Source organism: Gracilinanus agilis, chromosome 6, assembly GCF_016433145.1.
Source record: "Gracilinanus agilis isolate LMUSP501 chromosome 6, AgileGrace, whole genome shotgun sequence".
Taxonomy (NCBI): domain Eukaryota; kingdom Metazoa; phylum Chordata; class Mammalia; order Didelphimorphia; family Didelphidae; genus Gracilinanus; species Gracilinanus agilis.
The window spans coordinates 290,264,576-290,281,796 of NC_058135.1; positions in this window are offsets into that span (position 1 = coordinate 290,264,576).

A 17,221-nucleotide genomic window follows, 5' to 3' on the forward strand; every position below is an offset into this window, starting at 1 on the left:
AGTTGGGCAGGACTTGTTATCTGAGAACCCTTCCTGGGCCCTGGTGGTTGCTGCATTTTCTTCAAAGTGACCTAAAACCAGCCATGTAGAATGTTGCCAGGAATCCATGTCAAACTGACCCATCTCCATTCTTGAGAGTTCTCTCTCTTATCCCCGGGAATAATTGGATAAATCCAAGTGTGCTATGAAACTAAAACTGGAAATTTCCTTTATTCATTGAATTAAGCAGTTAAGAAGTTCTATCCTGTTGAAACTAATTTCCTCAGTAAATTTTGGTGTTGAAGCTAATGGTTGGGCCTTTTGTTTTTCTGTGATTCATCTAACATATCTGCCTGAGCCCTAGGAAATGAAAATATTTACTCATTTGTGTAATGCCCAGCTCAGATGAAAGCTGCCTTTAATTTAACAAGACCAACTGTTCTCCCCATTCACCAATGACAGCTTTTTAAACAATTTTTAGTTCAATCAAACTCCAATTTTAATCAGGGTTTAATGAAACAAGTGTCCTCTAGTACAGTAATAGAGAATTTCCATAATTGAGTGATTTCATGCTTTCCTTGACAGTTCTGACTTTAAAAGTGCAAACAAGCATCTACTAATCTAATAATGAAATATCAGAGGACAGTGCCTCACACGTAGTGGGCACTGATTGGCCATTTAGTACTTTTTCATTTTGGTACTTCAAGGAAAAAGGTAGCCAGGTGGCACAGTGGATAGAACACTGGGCCCAGAATCAAGAAGACTGAGTTCAAATTTGGCCTTAGACACTTACCAGTTGTGTGACCTCCTGAGCAAATCACTTCATCCTGTGTCTCAGTTTCCTCTTCTGTAAAATGAGCTGAGGAAGGCAATGGCAGACTATTCTAGTAACTTTGCTAAGCAAACCCCAAATGGGGTCACTGAGAGACTGGCATGCCTGAAATGAGTAAGTAGTCACTAAGAAAAAGCTATGTGCATTAGACACAAATATGATATGTGTATGTAAAACAGAAAGTCATAGATGTGGGTGAGGTAATATTTAGAAATTGGTTTGGAAATATGTTAGTTAAAAAAAAAAGATGATTGTAGTCACTGTTTATAAAATAATTAACTTTTAAGTCACGAGGATGTTAAGTAGCTTTTAATAATTTAATTTTAATATAAATGTAGTCTAAGGAAGAAATAAAGAGGGAAGGAAATAGAAAAATATTTCCTAGCCTACCACCCTAATCTTACCAGCCCACAAGAGTGTCTTCCGCCCTAGCCACCAGTGCTGAATCGCAGAAAGACCCCCAGCCAAAAACCTCCAGAGAAGACCCTATCTCCTCTATAGTCTCATTTTTTATCATCCTTTTTCTCCATATCACTTCCTTTCTCTCTGCGCAGGTCTACTACATCTTAGGAACCAATCAAAGTCTCTCTGTTTGGAGTGTTCCAGTCAAGCAAATGGGCTGGTTTGGCAAGCAGAAAGTTCATGATCCTGGGAGGAAGGGGTTCCCTTACACAAGAGGCAGGTCTTAGAGTCACAGAAATCAAGACTCAGAAGAAGTGGCAGGCCATTTAATACAAACCATTTCCGAAAAGGAATCCCTTTGTGAGCCCTCAAGTTCTGCTTGATGGCTTCCACTGAATGGGAATCCCATCCCTCCCAAGCCAGACCTTTCGCTTTGGAGACAACTCCTTGTTAGGAAATCTGTCAGTAAACCTAACTTGGGCCACATTGCAAGTCAGGCCGAAGAGAACAAGTCTTATTAGATCGAGATACTTGAAGGCAGTGATTGGGGGCTCTCTGAGCCTTCTCTTATCCAGGTGGGGAAAGCCCAGGCCCTTTTACCAGTCTTTATAAGTCATGAGCTCGCAAGTCTCCTTTGGATGCTCCTTAGCTTATCAGTGGCCTTCCTAAATTGCTATACCCATAACTGAAAACAGACCTCCAGATAGAGAGTCTGAGGAAGACAGTTTAAAGCAACAGGGCTGTCACCTCTGTGTATTTCTTGAAGCAGAGTTTCTCAGAATACAGCCAGCAATTTCCATTATCTTACACTTGTCCAACCTATATATGTCTTTGAGCTCTTGAGGGCAGGGACTGCCTTCCTTTTGGACTTGGATTTCTTTTCCTATGGCATAGTTCAGTGCCTGGCACATACTAAATGCTTAATAAATGCTCACCCTCCACTCTTTACCTTCTGCCCTCCCTCTTTCTCTGGTCTTTTGTTAAGCAGGAACAGTTATTTCCTCTGTTTCATTAAATGTCTTTTATAGGTTATTGTTGGGTGTAATCCTAGCTCCTTTGTCTTCCAGACTGTTATGTTCCAATCCCTCTGCTCTTTTAACATGAAATCTGCTAAATCTTTTGTGATCCTGAAGGTGGCTCCCTGATATTTTTGTTTCCTTCTGGCTGCCTATAATATTTTCTCCTTGACATGGGAATCCTACAATTTTGCTATAATATTCCTGGGAGTTTAAATTTGGGGATCTCTTTCAAGAGGTGATTGATTCCAATTTCTACTTTGTCCTCTGGACCTAAGATATCAGGGCAATTTTTCTTCATAATATCTTGAAATAAATAAGGTGTCTCAGCTCTTTTTTTTTTTTTCTTTATCATGGCTTTCAGGTAGTCCAATATTCTAAAATTATCTCTCTTTGATCTATTTTCTAAGTGAGTTGTTTTTCTGATGATCTATTTCATGTCATCCTCTGTTTTTTCAATTCTTTTGACTTTGTTTCTTTATGTCTCATGGAGCAATCTTTAGCTTCTCAAAACTGCTGGATTCTAATGTTTAAGAAATTATTTTTTTCAGTGAGCTTTTGTACCTCTTTTTCCATTTGGCCAATTTTGCTTTCTTTTTTTTCTTTTTTAATTTTAATCCATACCTTTTGTCTAAGTACTAAGTATTGGTTCCACAGCAAAAGAGCAGTAAGGGTTAGGCAATTAGGATTAGGTGATTTGCCCAGAGACACTAGGAAGTGTCTAAGGCCATTTTTGAACCTAGGGCCTCTAATTTCTAGGCCAGGCTCTCTATCTGTTGTAGTACCTAGTTCCCTCCAAATTCTCTCTCTCTCTTTCTCTCTCTCTCTCTCTCTCTCTTTTTAACCCTTATCTTCTATCTTAGAATCAGTTCTGTATATTGGTTCCAAGGCAGAAGAGTGGTAAGTGCTAGGCAGTGGGGGTTAAGTGGCTTGCCCAGGGTCACATAGCTAGGAACTATCTGATTTGAATGTCAGATTTGAAACAAGGACCTCCTATCGCTAGGCCTGGCTCTCAGTCCACTGAGCTATCTAGCTGGCCTATGCCCTTCTTCCCCACCTCCCGCCAATTCTACTTCTGAAGGAGTTCTTCAGGGAATTTTTGTACCTCTTTTTCTATTTGGCCTATTCTGCTTTTTAAGGAGTTTTTTTGTGGATTTTTTTGTGCCTCTTTTATCAAGTCATTAATTCTCTTTTTTATAATTTTCTTCTATCTCATTTCTTTTCCCAGTGTTACCATAGTGGATTTTTATGGCTAGGTTCTTCTTTTTAATTGTTTGCTCATTTTCCAAGCCTGTTTCTTGACTATTTTGAACTTTGAACTCCCCTCAGAATGGGAAGGCACTATCTCAAGCTTTAGGCTTTTTTGTGCTGCTGGTTTCAGAGCTAGATCTTGAGGTCTATAATCTTTTGGTGCTTCCAAAGTGATATAATGTGAGAAAAGGCATGGTTGCCTGTCTCCTGGGCTGCACCCTTGGCTTTATCCAGGAAGGTTAAATGATTTGCTCAGGGTTATCTAGCTAGTAAGTGTCAGGCTGAATTTGAATTCAGGTCTTTTGATTCCAGGCCCAGGGCTCTTTGCTTTGTATCTCCCTGCTTAGCTACCAGAGCTAAAACTCAGCATTTTATAAGGTAGATGGAAGGAGAGAAGAGCGTCTTATGCAAACCCAGCACTTTCTCTATTTCAGAAGTCAATCTAAATCAGCTGTATATGGAGCCCCTGAAAGGAAGGGAGAGAAAGGAGTTTAGGCTGGCCAGTCCTGGTCAAATAATTGATGCAGCACCTGCTGTTTGCAAGGCCTCATGCTGGCTGCTGGAGACCCAGAGACCAAGCCAGGTCCTCAAGAAGCTTACACTCCTTTGGGAGGATAAATGTTTGCAAAGGTCCCCAAGTCCTCAGATGGGGCCACGGTTACCCCCAGCCATGCCCTCCCCTCCCATCCGGGGTCCTCATGCCTGCTAAGTTTGCCACAGGGGGCCCAGGGTCATAGTGGATAGAGCGCTGGCTCCCTGGAGTCAGGAAGGCCTGAGGTCAGACACTCGGGGCAAGTCGCTTTGCCCTGTTTGCCTCTGTTTCTTCATCTGTAAAACAGGGATAATGCCACCACCACTTCTCAAGGATCCGTTAAGAGAACCTTTCTTAAGCATTTGGCAAACCTTGGCGTGCTGAATAAATGCCTGGTATGATTATCCTGTGTGTCCTGGTTGTCCATCCTCAAAGCAGTCTCATAGGGCATTTGGGCCTTAGTTAAGTCTGGGTTTCATTTCTCCTGTTCCAGCTGCCAGCAGGGGGCACGGTGGTGCCCACCCCCCTTAGGGGCCTCGCCAGCTCCTCTATGCAGAGGACGCCTAGATGGCCATGTTGAGCCTGTTGCACGCTCCTGGCCTCAGTCTTACATCCCCAGTGGCCCACTGGACATTTAAAACTGGCCCTCCTGGGCTCCCTGTTTCAGGTCTGTCCCTGTTCCGGTGGCTCTCTGCCGATTCTGGCATCAAACATAAATTCACTGTTTAGTTATCACTCCCTGGCCCCAGCCTCCCTCCCTCTCTGGTTTAGCCTAATCTTTGTTCCCCTCAGATCATTCACTCTCCATTTCCCCAGGGCCTTTGCACCTGTTCCCCCTTCTTCCTGGCACACACACCCGCCTTAGCTCTTCCTCCAAGAAGACTTCGGCCCCTTGAGAGCACCTGGAGCAGGAGGGCTGATCCTCCTCATTGCCTCCGCATGACCTCAGTGCTCTCTCCTTTAGCCCTGTTTGTGCCATCCAAACAACAGTCTCCTGGAGAGGGAGGATTGTTTGATTCTTTGTCCTTGTATCCCTGGATCCTGGCAGCGCTTGGTGATTGATTGCTTGATTGAACAAGATCTTGACAAGCTGATAAGTGCTTTTTAGGGCTAGAGAAAAAAAAATCAGGATTTGTTTATTTCTCTAAACAAACATAGCCAGCTTCCAGAGCCCTCTTCCTTCCGGGGTTTGACTGGCCCTTTCTGGACAGTTTATAGATATCTTTTAAATGGCCCCGGACAGGATATGTGGCTTATGGCCAGAGTACTTAGAGTCCGGATCTTGATTGCGACGAAACCTGCTTTGAGTGGTTGCAAAACTATGTGTGAAGGAAGGCCACCCCTTGGTTTGTCTTAGCCGAGGCCACACTGCGTAACTTTGAAATATGATTTTGATTCTGTCTCAGGACCTAGAATATTGGGCCTGGATGGCTTTGGTAGGGAAAGAGGCAGTTTTCTTGTTGGCCATGAATTTTATTTGTACTAAAAGTCACCAAACCCTAGAAGAAACCATAGCAACCTTCCAACCTGGCCCCTATGGTGTGATTTGATTGAAATCACTGAGGAAAGAAATGTTTGAGCTTCTCAGTGTATTGATTTATTGATATTAAAGCAGGATGTAGCAATGGCATAACAAATCGGGATCAGACCTCCTCACTTGGCACTGGAACCCAAATATAGGAGGAAACATTCTTGTGCATTAAAAACAAGCAACAGCATATAAACCGGGATACAAGATTAGGCCATCTGAATTCTTATTGGAGTAAAGATTTGGGGCTTTCTGAGTTGGAAAGGGGAGAGTGAACATGTGCAATTCTCTGCAATCTGAAAAAGAGGCGTTTTCCCACTCCTGCCCAAGTGTTTGTATTCAGTCAAAGGAACAAAGAAACAGTACTGACCACCATGGGGCCAGCTTTCGTGGAAGACGGAGGGGTTGCCGGAGATCCATAATTGTGAGAAAATGCCTTTCGTCAGTCTTCAGATCTGACTGGTTTGGGTCAGCATAACCCAGGCCTCTGTTGTGGGTCGCTCAGCAGAGGTCGAGGTGGTCCAGCTTCCCAGCCATACACGCTCAAACAGTGCAATAATGCTTTCTCCCAATTCCTACAATTGAAGAAAATTTTTCCACAGGATACACATTAGACAAGACCCATAGTTGAATAGAAAGGGAAACTGAGCTAGAGCCAGACTTGAGTCCCAATATGGAGTCAGTCAGTGGTTCCCTCAGTTCCTACACCACGTCATTGAAGAGACACAGAAACCGAAGTGCAGAGAGGAAGGGGGCTTGGCCTCCCCTAGGGAGCAACAGTGGGTCCCTGGCCATGCTGGAGGAGGGGGCAGAGGCAGCAGCAGTCCTTTGGTGGCGGGGCCGTGGCCTCATTCTCCTGGGGCCCAAAGGTGACTGTGCCAGGTCACCACAGCCTCTTCTTGGTTCCCAATCCAAGGACCACACTGTCTCTAAAGCAGCTGTCTCCTCACTAACTAACATGTCGCGTTGGCACCTGCAGCTCCCCCAAGTCACCACTATCATTTTAAATGGAGGGTGAAAGAGATTCATGCTCCCAATTGCTCCTCCTTCTACAAATCAGACGAGGATCACTGAAGGACTTTTAAAAACCGGAACCTTCTGACTTAGTAGCAGTTCTTTTTCTTTTAATCCCTCACTTTCTGTCTTAGATTCCATACTGTCTATTGGTTCCAAAGCAGAAGATTGGTAAGAGCCAGGCAGTGGGGATTAAGGGATTTGCCCAGGGTCACAGAGCTGGGAAGTGTCTGAGGTCACATTTGAACCCAGATCCTCCGGACTGTAGGGGTGCCGCTCTCTTTACTGCGCTACCTAACTGCCCCAAGAGAGGATTTTAAAGTATTTGTGTTAGATGAGCTTTGAGGCTAAAGGAAGCTTCGGTTCCTGGAATAGAACTTACTTCTGTTTTTACCTAATGCTTTGATTTAGGTAAAGGCTTTCACTTTCACTTAGTCCTTAAGAAAAGAAAAAAATAACTTCTACTCCTGCCTAGCGTTGTCCCAGACTGGTATATTAAGTGGAATCACTCCTCAACCCGGTATAGTAGGGCCTTGTTGAGTGACCAGAATGTTTCAAGACCTTTCCCATAAGTTGAAAATAGCACATAACTATTGTTTAATCTTGTACAAACATGGGAACTTTATGGCATTTCTTGGGTTTATCATCACTACTCTTGTGTGCTTTTGAGATCGTTATTCATAACTAAATAATTCCAGACAAAGGTAGATGGGGAAGCTATAATGTTTGGTGCAACACAGCTAGGTGGCCCTGTGGATAGGGAGCCAGGTCTAGAGACATGAAGTCTCTAGATTGAAATCTAGCCTCAGACACTTCCTGGCTGTGTGACCCTGGGCAAGTCACTTAACCCCCATTGCCTAGCCCTTACCACTCTTCTATTGTTTGTTTGTTTTTTAAACCCTCACCTTCTGTCTTGGAGTCAATGCTGTGTATTGGCTCCAAGGCAGAAGAGTGGTAAGGGTAGGCCATGGGGGTCAAGTGACTTGCCCAGGGTCACACAGCTGGGAAGTGTCTGAGGCCAGATTTGAACCCAGGACCTCCCATCTCTAGGCCTGACTCTCAATCCACTGAGCTACCCAGCTTCCCCCCACACTCTTCTGTTTTAGAACCAATAATACACAGTATTGATTCTAAGATGGAAGGTAAGAGTTAAAAAAAAAAACCAATGTAATGATTTGCACCAATGCTTCTCATTGCAAGAATGAGTGTGTTGAACAGACAGTCACAAGATTATGCTGCTTAGGGAAATGAGTGGATTGAAATTTTTTATTTTATGGATTTTTCTGCTTTTATTTTTTTCACTCTCCAGTTGAGAACACCTGAATTTGAATGTGTTGAGTTTATGTAAAATGAAATCCTCCTGTTCACTGCTGAGCTCCTCTGGCCAGGTGCTTGACTCTGAAGATGGTCGTTGTTCAGTGCCTTACATTTCCACCCCTTATCGGAACAAGTGGAGTAGCCTGTGCTCTTCAGGGACAAGCTGCTGGCCAAGTCTCAAATGTAAATGTTTATTCTCAGGGTTCACTTCATACCCAGGAGAAAATGACTTTTTAATATTTGTGGCTCCTCCCCGAGCCTGACCAGTAGCATTTATCCACACACCTTTGCAAACCTGGGTGCAGCATACAGTAGAGGCTTCCAGTTTTTCCTTTTCCTGTCTGTTCAGTAAGATGCCAGAGGCTGCTAATGGATTAAGGAATTAGCCACAAAATGTAATTAAGGAGTTTTGGAAAGGTGCCCAGTTCAGGTGGTAGAAAGTCTGTTGGTATATATGCTGCATTCAAGGGGATAATTTAAATGCCCTCTAATCTGGGCTTGTCTTGTGTAATTAAGAAGTGTGTGAAGGGCAGCTAGGTGGCCAAATAGTTAGAGCACCAGGCCTAGCATCGAGAAGACTTCGGTTCAAATGTGACCTCAGACACTTCCTAACTGGGTGACTCTGGGCAAGTCATTTAACCCTGTTTGTTTCCATTTCCGCATCTATCAAAAGAGCTGGAAAAGGAAATGGCAAACCACTACAGTAGTTTTGCTAAGCAAATTCCAAACTGGGTCACAAAAAAGTTGAATACAGCTGAAACAAGTAAACAACAAATTAACTGCTGTTCATTGTCATAATGAGAGAGAGAGAGAATGAGAGGAGAGAGAGAGAGAACGAACACGAACAACCCCTGGGCTAGAATCTAAACTCATTTGCAGAGTCTTCCAAGGAGCAAGATAACCTCATGAAGGAGGGGAATATATAAGCAGTTTAAAGAAAGCATGCTGAGAGCTAAGCAAAGTCATCCTGAGCACATTTAGCCATCCAAGTAGGAGGAGGAGAACAGAAGGAAGATGGAAAAACACAGCTAAGATTTTTAGTAGACTTCTTTACCATCGAGGACAGCAGATTAATCCAGTTTGGACCCATAGACCCGGACACCGAAAGAGGCAGCAGAATTGGGGGGGGGGGCGGCGCTAACAAGAAGAGACGCAGGAAATTCACTAGATCTGATCCAGTGTACGTGGAGGGGACACACACGGTAATGTGAGGGGGAAAACTTCAACTCAGTCATACATTCAGCTTGTGATAAGCAGGTTCTAGTAGCTGATCCCTTGCTAAGGTTTCTTGAGACTCGGCTACATACAGATTGAGGCCATTTGACAAGGAGCAGCAAGGGGTGCAGGCGGTGGTCCACAGACCACATCTAGACCATCCCACGTGGTAGAAGATGCCAGATCCGATCCATTGTGCTTGTAAACAGCCTGGTGAGGTGAAAACACTTGCAGCGTCGTCTCCCGAAACACACAGAATTATTCCAGCTTCTTTGAAAGGCTTGATTCTTTGTTTGAAAAACAGCAGAGGCAGCCTGGTTGGATGATGGTGGTGAGAGCTGATGTTTACATGCACCTTCTATGGGCCCAACAATGTGCTAAACATGTCACAAGATTGCTCTAGATTTGATCTAGCACCTGTGGGAGAAGAGTGCTAGGTAGGGAGGAAGGCATAAAAGAGGAAGTTCTTCACTTAAGGTGTTTGCCACTGGGATGTAGGTGGTCCAGCCAAGACTCCAGACCGAAGAGGGGTTTTTTGCAGCCAGTGAAGTCCTCCACATGCCCCATCTGTGGGGTGCACATTGTCAAGCCTCTGAAGTCTTTGACTAGTGATTCCCCCCAGGTAAATCCTGGAAACCGTTCATTGTCCAGATTATGAGAGCTCTTACATGGTCAAGAATATATAACATGAGCACCTTCCTTCTGTGATTATCTCCACATTGTCCTGTTATTATTTTTTTGTTCCTGTTTGACTTTGCCCTTCTCCAGCTGTTGGGAGCCCAGGGACTACGTTTGCTTTCCTCTGTGTCTCCAGTACTTAACACAGCCCTTGGCACATCACAGGTACTTAGAAAATGTCCCCTAATAGAAGGCGTCCATCCGTTTATATCTGTCTTTGAAAGACAATACAAGCGGATAACGTGTTGAGCCCAGAATTAAGAAGGATAAGGAGAGAGGACTAAATGGCACTTGGGATGCTGCAGAGTTCCTTCAGTGATCCCAAACTTCTCCCATAGACAGCAGACCATATTTTTAATAGCAGTATTTTTTAGATCACGGAATGGCTGTGAATCGTGGGACCCTGCAGCCTCAGAAGAAATGTAAAATGAAGCATATCCAGAGGCTGATGGAGGGGCAGGGCATGGTGGGTTTGACCAAGCTGCAGCCCAGAACCAGTGAGAAACTTGGAAGAAGAAACACAAGGTGGATGGCAGGTGGCTAACCCAAGGACACCCCTGATATCGGGAGATCTGGAGGACAGTCCCCAGCACAGCACAGTGGGTGAAGGCCCTGGGCAGCTAAACTTAGGGGAAACCATGAGTCAGAGCTGCTCAGGATGAGCAGGGAGGGAGGGTGGCATCCTGTTCTGGAAGGAGTGTCTGCCAGGGACTCTCATGGCCATGGGAGTATTTCAGTGCTGATTGAATTGAATTGTTAAGGTGAAGTTAGCCTTGATTATCACTAGAACATCAGCCCTTTGAGGAGGGGATCCTGTCTCTTACTCATTGCAGTGCCAGGCTCCTGGGGACTGAATGAGCACTTACTGATCGAATGTGGTCACTTGTTTTGCTTCAGGTCAGCATTTTCTCCCTCCCCCTTCCCACTGAGAGGGCAAGATCAATAAAACCCTTTAAGACCAGTGTAGTTGAATCTGCCAAGTCCAAAGAATCATATGCCTCAGCCTGTTCCCCCTCAAGTGGGCCATTTCTTGGTCCGGAGACAAGCAACATGTTCTGGCCTGAGTCTGCTGCAGTTGGGCTTGGTCAGTTGTTTGTCTTTGTTATGTGGTTCTCCTGGTTCTGCTTCACTTCCCTTGGTATCAGTTTACATACATCTTCTGAGGTTTCTCTAAAACTCTCACCTCAGTACTACTTTCTTCCATCACATTCTATCATTTGTTCCTAGCCCAGCCACCAGAAATCATTTCGTAGCCATGGCCCTTTTCCTTCTTCATTGATCTCTTTGGGAGTCTAGGCCTGGTAGGGGCATATAGCTGGGTCAAAGGGTAGACACAGTGGGATAGTTTGGGAAGCCAATGGACTAGATTAAAATCATGACAATGGCTTAAATGCATCTGCTGCCTCTCATTTTTACTAGCCACCTTGTATATCTCCTTTGATCCTCACCAGCCCTCTAGGGAGCTCCTGCAAGGGATGTCGTCCTCCTTGGGGAGGTCAGGAGAGGTGAAGCGGTGTGACTTGGCCCTTCAGCCCAGGGCTTTGCTCCCAAGTGCAGGGTCTGTGCTTTGTTCTCCAGAGATCTCCACTGGTGCGTTAGCTTTCCAAGAACAGCTCAGACATCGTCTCAAGCACCTTCCTCAGATGTGTGTTAGGATGTGAGTTTCTGCCACTTCTCTTCTCAAGTCTTGTTTAGGCCCTGAGCCAGGAGGCAAACCCGTATTATCCATCGAGGTCAGGGGCTGAGGTGGCCCCATGATTTCTCAGCAGCCATTTGTTCAGTGTGAATGAAGAGTCCCAGCTGCTAAACAAACAAAGCTTTAAAAAAAAAAAAAGGCAGGAATTCACTTATGATTACACTAGGACTAAGTTATTTACTTGCTGAAGTGAGAGACTTGGATTTTGTGTTGGTCTGTTCTTATCAGCCAAAGGTGCCTTCTAATTTGGTGGCACAGTCTGGGTGCACCTTAGCTTATCAGGAGGGTGCTCGCATTCGAAAAGTGCCCAAGAAAGAACCGCCTCGGCTATGGAGAGAGCATCCAACAAGTAAGGCAAGAGGTGGCCCTCCTCTGCCCAAGTGCCTTTTGTTTTCTTGGCAAAGGAGAGGGAAAACTAACTGGCCCTTGGGAAGGGGTTGTCTTGATGAGAGACACTGGGTGGGAAGAGGGCATGAAAGATTTAAGCTGTGGGTCCCTTCTAGCATGAATGCTTGGCAAAGGTTTATCTGCTCTTCTCTCTGGGACAGTAGAGTCCCTGCCTTCCCTCAGGGCCAGCCACCACTCCCTAGATGAGTTGTCTTGTCCTGGAGCACCAGGGCTCTCTGCTCTTGCCACCTCCTGCCCCAGTCTGCACTGTGCCTCTCATCATTGCTTCTTCATACACTGATTGTTCTTAAGGACTTAGGAGATGGCCTAAAGAAAACCCAGGTGGGAAGAGGACCAGGAGTGGGCCTGAGTGTACACAGAGGACGTCCGTGCTGGAGGGTGTCAAGGGCTTGATCCTCGTCCCTCCCAAAGAAGGGAGGCACCAAAGACTTGGAGCAAACCATTTTGATACCCAGAAAAGTAACTGAGAATATTAATTCCTGCTCAACCACTTTCCTACTTCCCTGTCTCTAAGAAAGTTTTGAGAGTCATCCACATATGCTACTGGGGGATTTTGTAGGTAGTCTTTCATCGGGAGTATTTTTATAGAAGATGTGTCTTCTTAGCCACACAATGAACGGATGAAAACGTGTAGAGGATGCAGGATCTCATGGAGCTGAGTTTTTTTGTTGGCAAAAACAGGATCCAGTCAAGCCAAATATTTCCCAAAGTCATATGAGGTTCATTAAAAGATATAAGAAGGGGGTAGCTAAGTGGTTCAGGGAGTAGAGCCAGGTCTAAAGATGGGAGATCCTGGGTTCAAATGTGACATTAGACACTTCCTAGCTAGATGACCCTGGGCAAGTCATTTAACCTCAGTTGCCCAGCCCTTACCACTCTTCTGCTTTGGAACTTAACTGATACTTAGTGTCATTTCTAGGATGGAAGGTAAAGGTTTGGGGATAAGGAGCAGGGAAACAGAAACATCTAAGAAGACTTCTGTTTGGTCCTCCATTGCCTTTTTAAAAAAAAAATTATTTTTAACATTCTTTTCTTTTTAAAATGAGTTCCAAATTCTCTCCCTCTCTTCCACCCTTTCCCTATCCACTGAGAAGATAAGCAAAAATGACATCAATTGTACATATGAAATCAGGTGAAACATTAATGTCCATGTTAGCCATGATGGCCAAAAAGAGAAAATTATACTTCAGTTTGCACCCAGGATTCCTCAGTTCTCTCTCTGGAGGTAGATCTGACTTTTCACCAAGAGCCTCTAGAATTGTCTTGGATTATTGCATTATTGATAGTCAAACTCTCACAGTCTATCGCCATTTAGTCGGCCAGATGTAAAGAGCCTTTGGAAAAAAGCATTTCCTAAGGTAGTGCAGGAGCACTGTGGGTACATACCCCCACCTTGGCTAGCGCCCAGCTCCTGGTGGCATCACAAGGCCCATCTCCTTGGGTTTAGGACCATGGAAGAAGTCAGGCTTCTGGTAGAATTGTGAGCCTTCTTCCAGGCAGACGTTGACCCAAGAAGATGGAAAATCTAACACCCTCTGGTCCCTTCTAAGAACCCAAGGCCCTTCCACTGCCCAAAAAGGGCTTCAACCTTCCCCCAACCCCCCATCCACTCGTCCCCAGCCAGGATTTCTCCAGGGAGTCTGCATTTGCTCCAGACTTTGGGATGACTTCAGATCTAAACTAGCTGGATACTTTATAGATGACCTCTGACTGTGACAAAGTTCCCTCAGCCAGTTCTAAAAGATTCAAATAAATGCTGTATAAATATTAGCTTTTTATGGTCTCTGCCTGAAGGAGCTCCCAGTCTAACAAAAGATCTAAACAGCTTGGAGGGAAGACTGAAGGAGACAGAACCGGATGGGCCAGAAAATGCCTTTTAAAGAAAGTTGGAAGGTCAGGAAAGCCAAGAGGCAGAGGAGATTCCAGAGAAGAGGGTTCCAGGGATAGGTCAGGGCCAGCCTGTACAAAGGTGTGGATGGAGTCAGGAAATGAGGTATCCTGTATGGTACAGGGGATCTCTAGGAGACTAGAAAGGTGTGAAGGGATTCAGACAACAAACAGGACGCCCTGGAGTTTATTGAGGAGCCCAATGGCCAGGTCACAGTGCAGTTTAGGGAGATGGCTTTGGCAGCTGAATAGAGCCCAGAATACTCTAGAATGGAGAGAGACTCGAAGAGAGAAGGCTGCTGCAGCGCAGACCCTCGTCACCTCGTTCCTGGATTATTGCAACAGCTGCTGAGAGGTCCCACCCGACTAGCCATCCTCCGCTAGACTTAACAGAGTGATTTCTGACCCCCTATCTCCTCCAGAATCCAATACAAGATCCTGTTTGATATTCAGAGCCTGCCTCCTGCTGCCATTCCAGGCTTTTTACAACTTCCTTCCAATCACATACTCTTTGTCCGGTGACACTGGCTTCAAACAAGACACTCCCTCTCTGTGTCCTGGACCTGGCATTCAGGAAGAACATTAGAAAGATGGGCATGAGGTTCTCAACATTTTGTCCTTTTGGAAGGGAGAATGACCTGCCTGGAAACCAGTTCTGCTTTCGTCTTGCCCTAGGACAGGCCTGACATTTTGTTCTTTTAGAATTGTGTTTTTGTTAACAAAGGGAAGCAGCTTGTACCATGTGACCGGGTGGAAACTTCCAGTACGGAGAGGCTAATGGGCAGGAGGCCCTTTGGAGTAGGCCAAGGCCACATCCAGGGCTCCTAAGTAAGGGCCCCAGGGATGAGCGGGGAGCCATACCCACTCATGGAAACAGTGGCCTGATAAAGTGTTAGGCCTGCAGTTGGGTGGAGGAGGAGAACAACCCTACTTGACCTCTTCTTGTATCCCTGCCTTCTTCCACTATCCCTTCCCCAATTTTTGAGGTTCAGCACCCCGAATATTCAGGGTCCTCCCTAGCATGTCAAGATGGAATATGAGGGATCTGAGAGCCCCTGGCTCTGGGTTGTCCAGGCCCAAGTTCAGCAGCGCCACCTGGGTCAGTATGCACTGATGTCTGCCAACAAGGTACCCCTGACTTCCAAGGCCCTGTCCTGCAGCTTGCTCTAGATGGCCCTGGCATTGCCTAAGGGGGCTCCTTCCCTTTTCCTGCAGGATCCTGTCTGACTTTTAGGTTCAGAGATGAGGGAGAAAATGGCGCTTCATGTATTTTCCCATTGTTTGACTTCATCTTTAATTGGTCAGAGGAGGGCCCTATCTCAGCAGCCATCTTGGCAGGAAATCCAGAAAGAACTTGCTTCAAAAATATTTTTTTGGTTACATTTTGTTTTCACACAACAGAAATGTCCCTGAAGCCCTCAAAACTACTCTCCCTTCCCACCCCCACAAAAAATATGTTCCCCCAAAACTAAATGAAAGCTAGACTGTGCCCTTTAATTTGGATAGCGTGGTACTAATGTTGGCTGTTGTTGTTTTGTTTTGTTTTTAAACCAGAATTTGGTTGCTTCTCAGTGTCATCCTTAAAGTACTTTTTTTTTTAACCCTTACCTTCCATCTTAGAATCAATAGTGAGTATTGGTTCTAAAGCAGAAGAGCCGTAAGGGCTAGGCAATGGGGGTTAAGTGACTTGCCCAGGGTCACACAGTGACCCTGTCTGAGGTTATATTTGAACCCAGGACCTCCCGTCTCTGGGCCTGGCTCTCAATCCACTGAGCTACCCAGCTGCTCCCCTTAAGGTACTTTCCAGAAAATCATAAGGAACACTGTACCATTAAGAAATACCAGCCCATCTGCATTGATAATAAAAGTGATTTTCCTTAAGGTCAGGTCTGACCATAACATTCCTCTCTACTCAGTAAACAGCAGGTTTCCCTTCAGGGTCAAAAATAAATTCTTTTATTTGGCTTTTCAATTGCTCTAGCCTATCTTGCCAGCTTTCACAGATAGCGCTCCCCTGGCCAAACTGGGGTCCTCTGTGTAATACTCCTCCAGAACTCTTACCTCTAAAGGGAATGCCCCACTTCTTTCAAGACAGGTTCAAGTGCCATCATCTCCATAAAGTGTTTCCCAATCCCATCACACAAAACACACACACACACACACACACACACACACACACACACACAGCCGCCTCTAGATTGGCTCTCCTGGTGAAGTAGTATAAACTTCTTGATGGCAGGGGCTGTTTTTGTTTTGTGGCCCAGGTCTTTCCTGGTGCATGGTAGGTGCTTAAAAATGTTCATTCATTGATTGATTTTGTAGAGGGACTTCTGACTGAGGTCCAAGTTGGACTTGGATGATCTCGGAGGCCTCTTCCTGCCCTCTGTCATTTTTCCATATTCCACTAGCAGACCCCAAGCAGCTTTTTCTGGGTTTACCAGATTTGGGATTTTTTTAGCATAAGTAACCATTTTTTAGCTGTGTGCTATGCAAAGCATGACATCAAAGGAAGAACTCAGTTCGTGAGCTTTGGGAGCAGACATACATGCTGTTTGCTCCCCAACTTTTCTGAGTGGCCCTGGATTTCTCTGAGATACTCTTTGGTGAATCTGTTCCCACAAAGCTGTTAAGATTTGAGATCTGCAAGTGTGATCCCTATTTCTAGGTCTCCTTGATTTAATCATCAGGCACTTTTCTTTGGTGTCAAAGAAAGGAATATCATGGAGCAAATTTCCTAAGGAATAGACTGGAGGGGGCCTCCGCTACATTGGGGCTTTCCCTGTACTCCAAGGGATATTGTTTGTCCTTCATTTTCCGAGAGGACCAGAGACATCATGGGCAACATCTTGATTCTCAGTGAATTGGATTAAGGTGAAGCAGAGCTCACAAAGTCATCGGGCCCCCTCTCTCTTCCAAAGTCATTGAAATCAGGGTGACTGGCAGTGGTCCCAGATGTAGTGGATGACCACGGCCTCTTCGATGTCTGACCGAGCTCGAAGTGCTCCACAATGGTCCTCATGGCCATTGGAACGGATTGCTCTCATCTGCTCATTTCACTGCAGGAGACATGTCCCTAATTCACCGACAAGGAATGAGGCCTAGGATGCCCTCAGCCTAGATTAACCATCTGCTGAGATGATTTTGCTGGTGTGTGACCCCTGTGCAGATTACAGCTTTTTGGAGCCACAGTGAGAGCTAGGTGATTCCCAAGAAATCTCCACTATGTAGCATCTGGGAAGTGGACATCCAAGAAGGGGTACTCACTACCTCTTAATGCAGCATATTCCATGGAAGGAGAGAGAAGGACTTCAACTGAATTAGGAGAATGAAGTTATATGGGTGGTTTAGAGGTGTTTAACTTTAGTTAACTTTTAAACTTGATGAAGTTTTGTTTTGGGGGAGAGAAATCTGGAAGAAATTCAAGAAAATTTGATACAGATCAAGCTCCAGATCATGACACTATGGT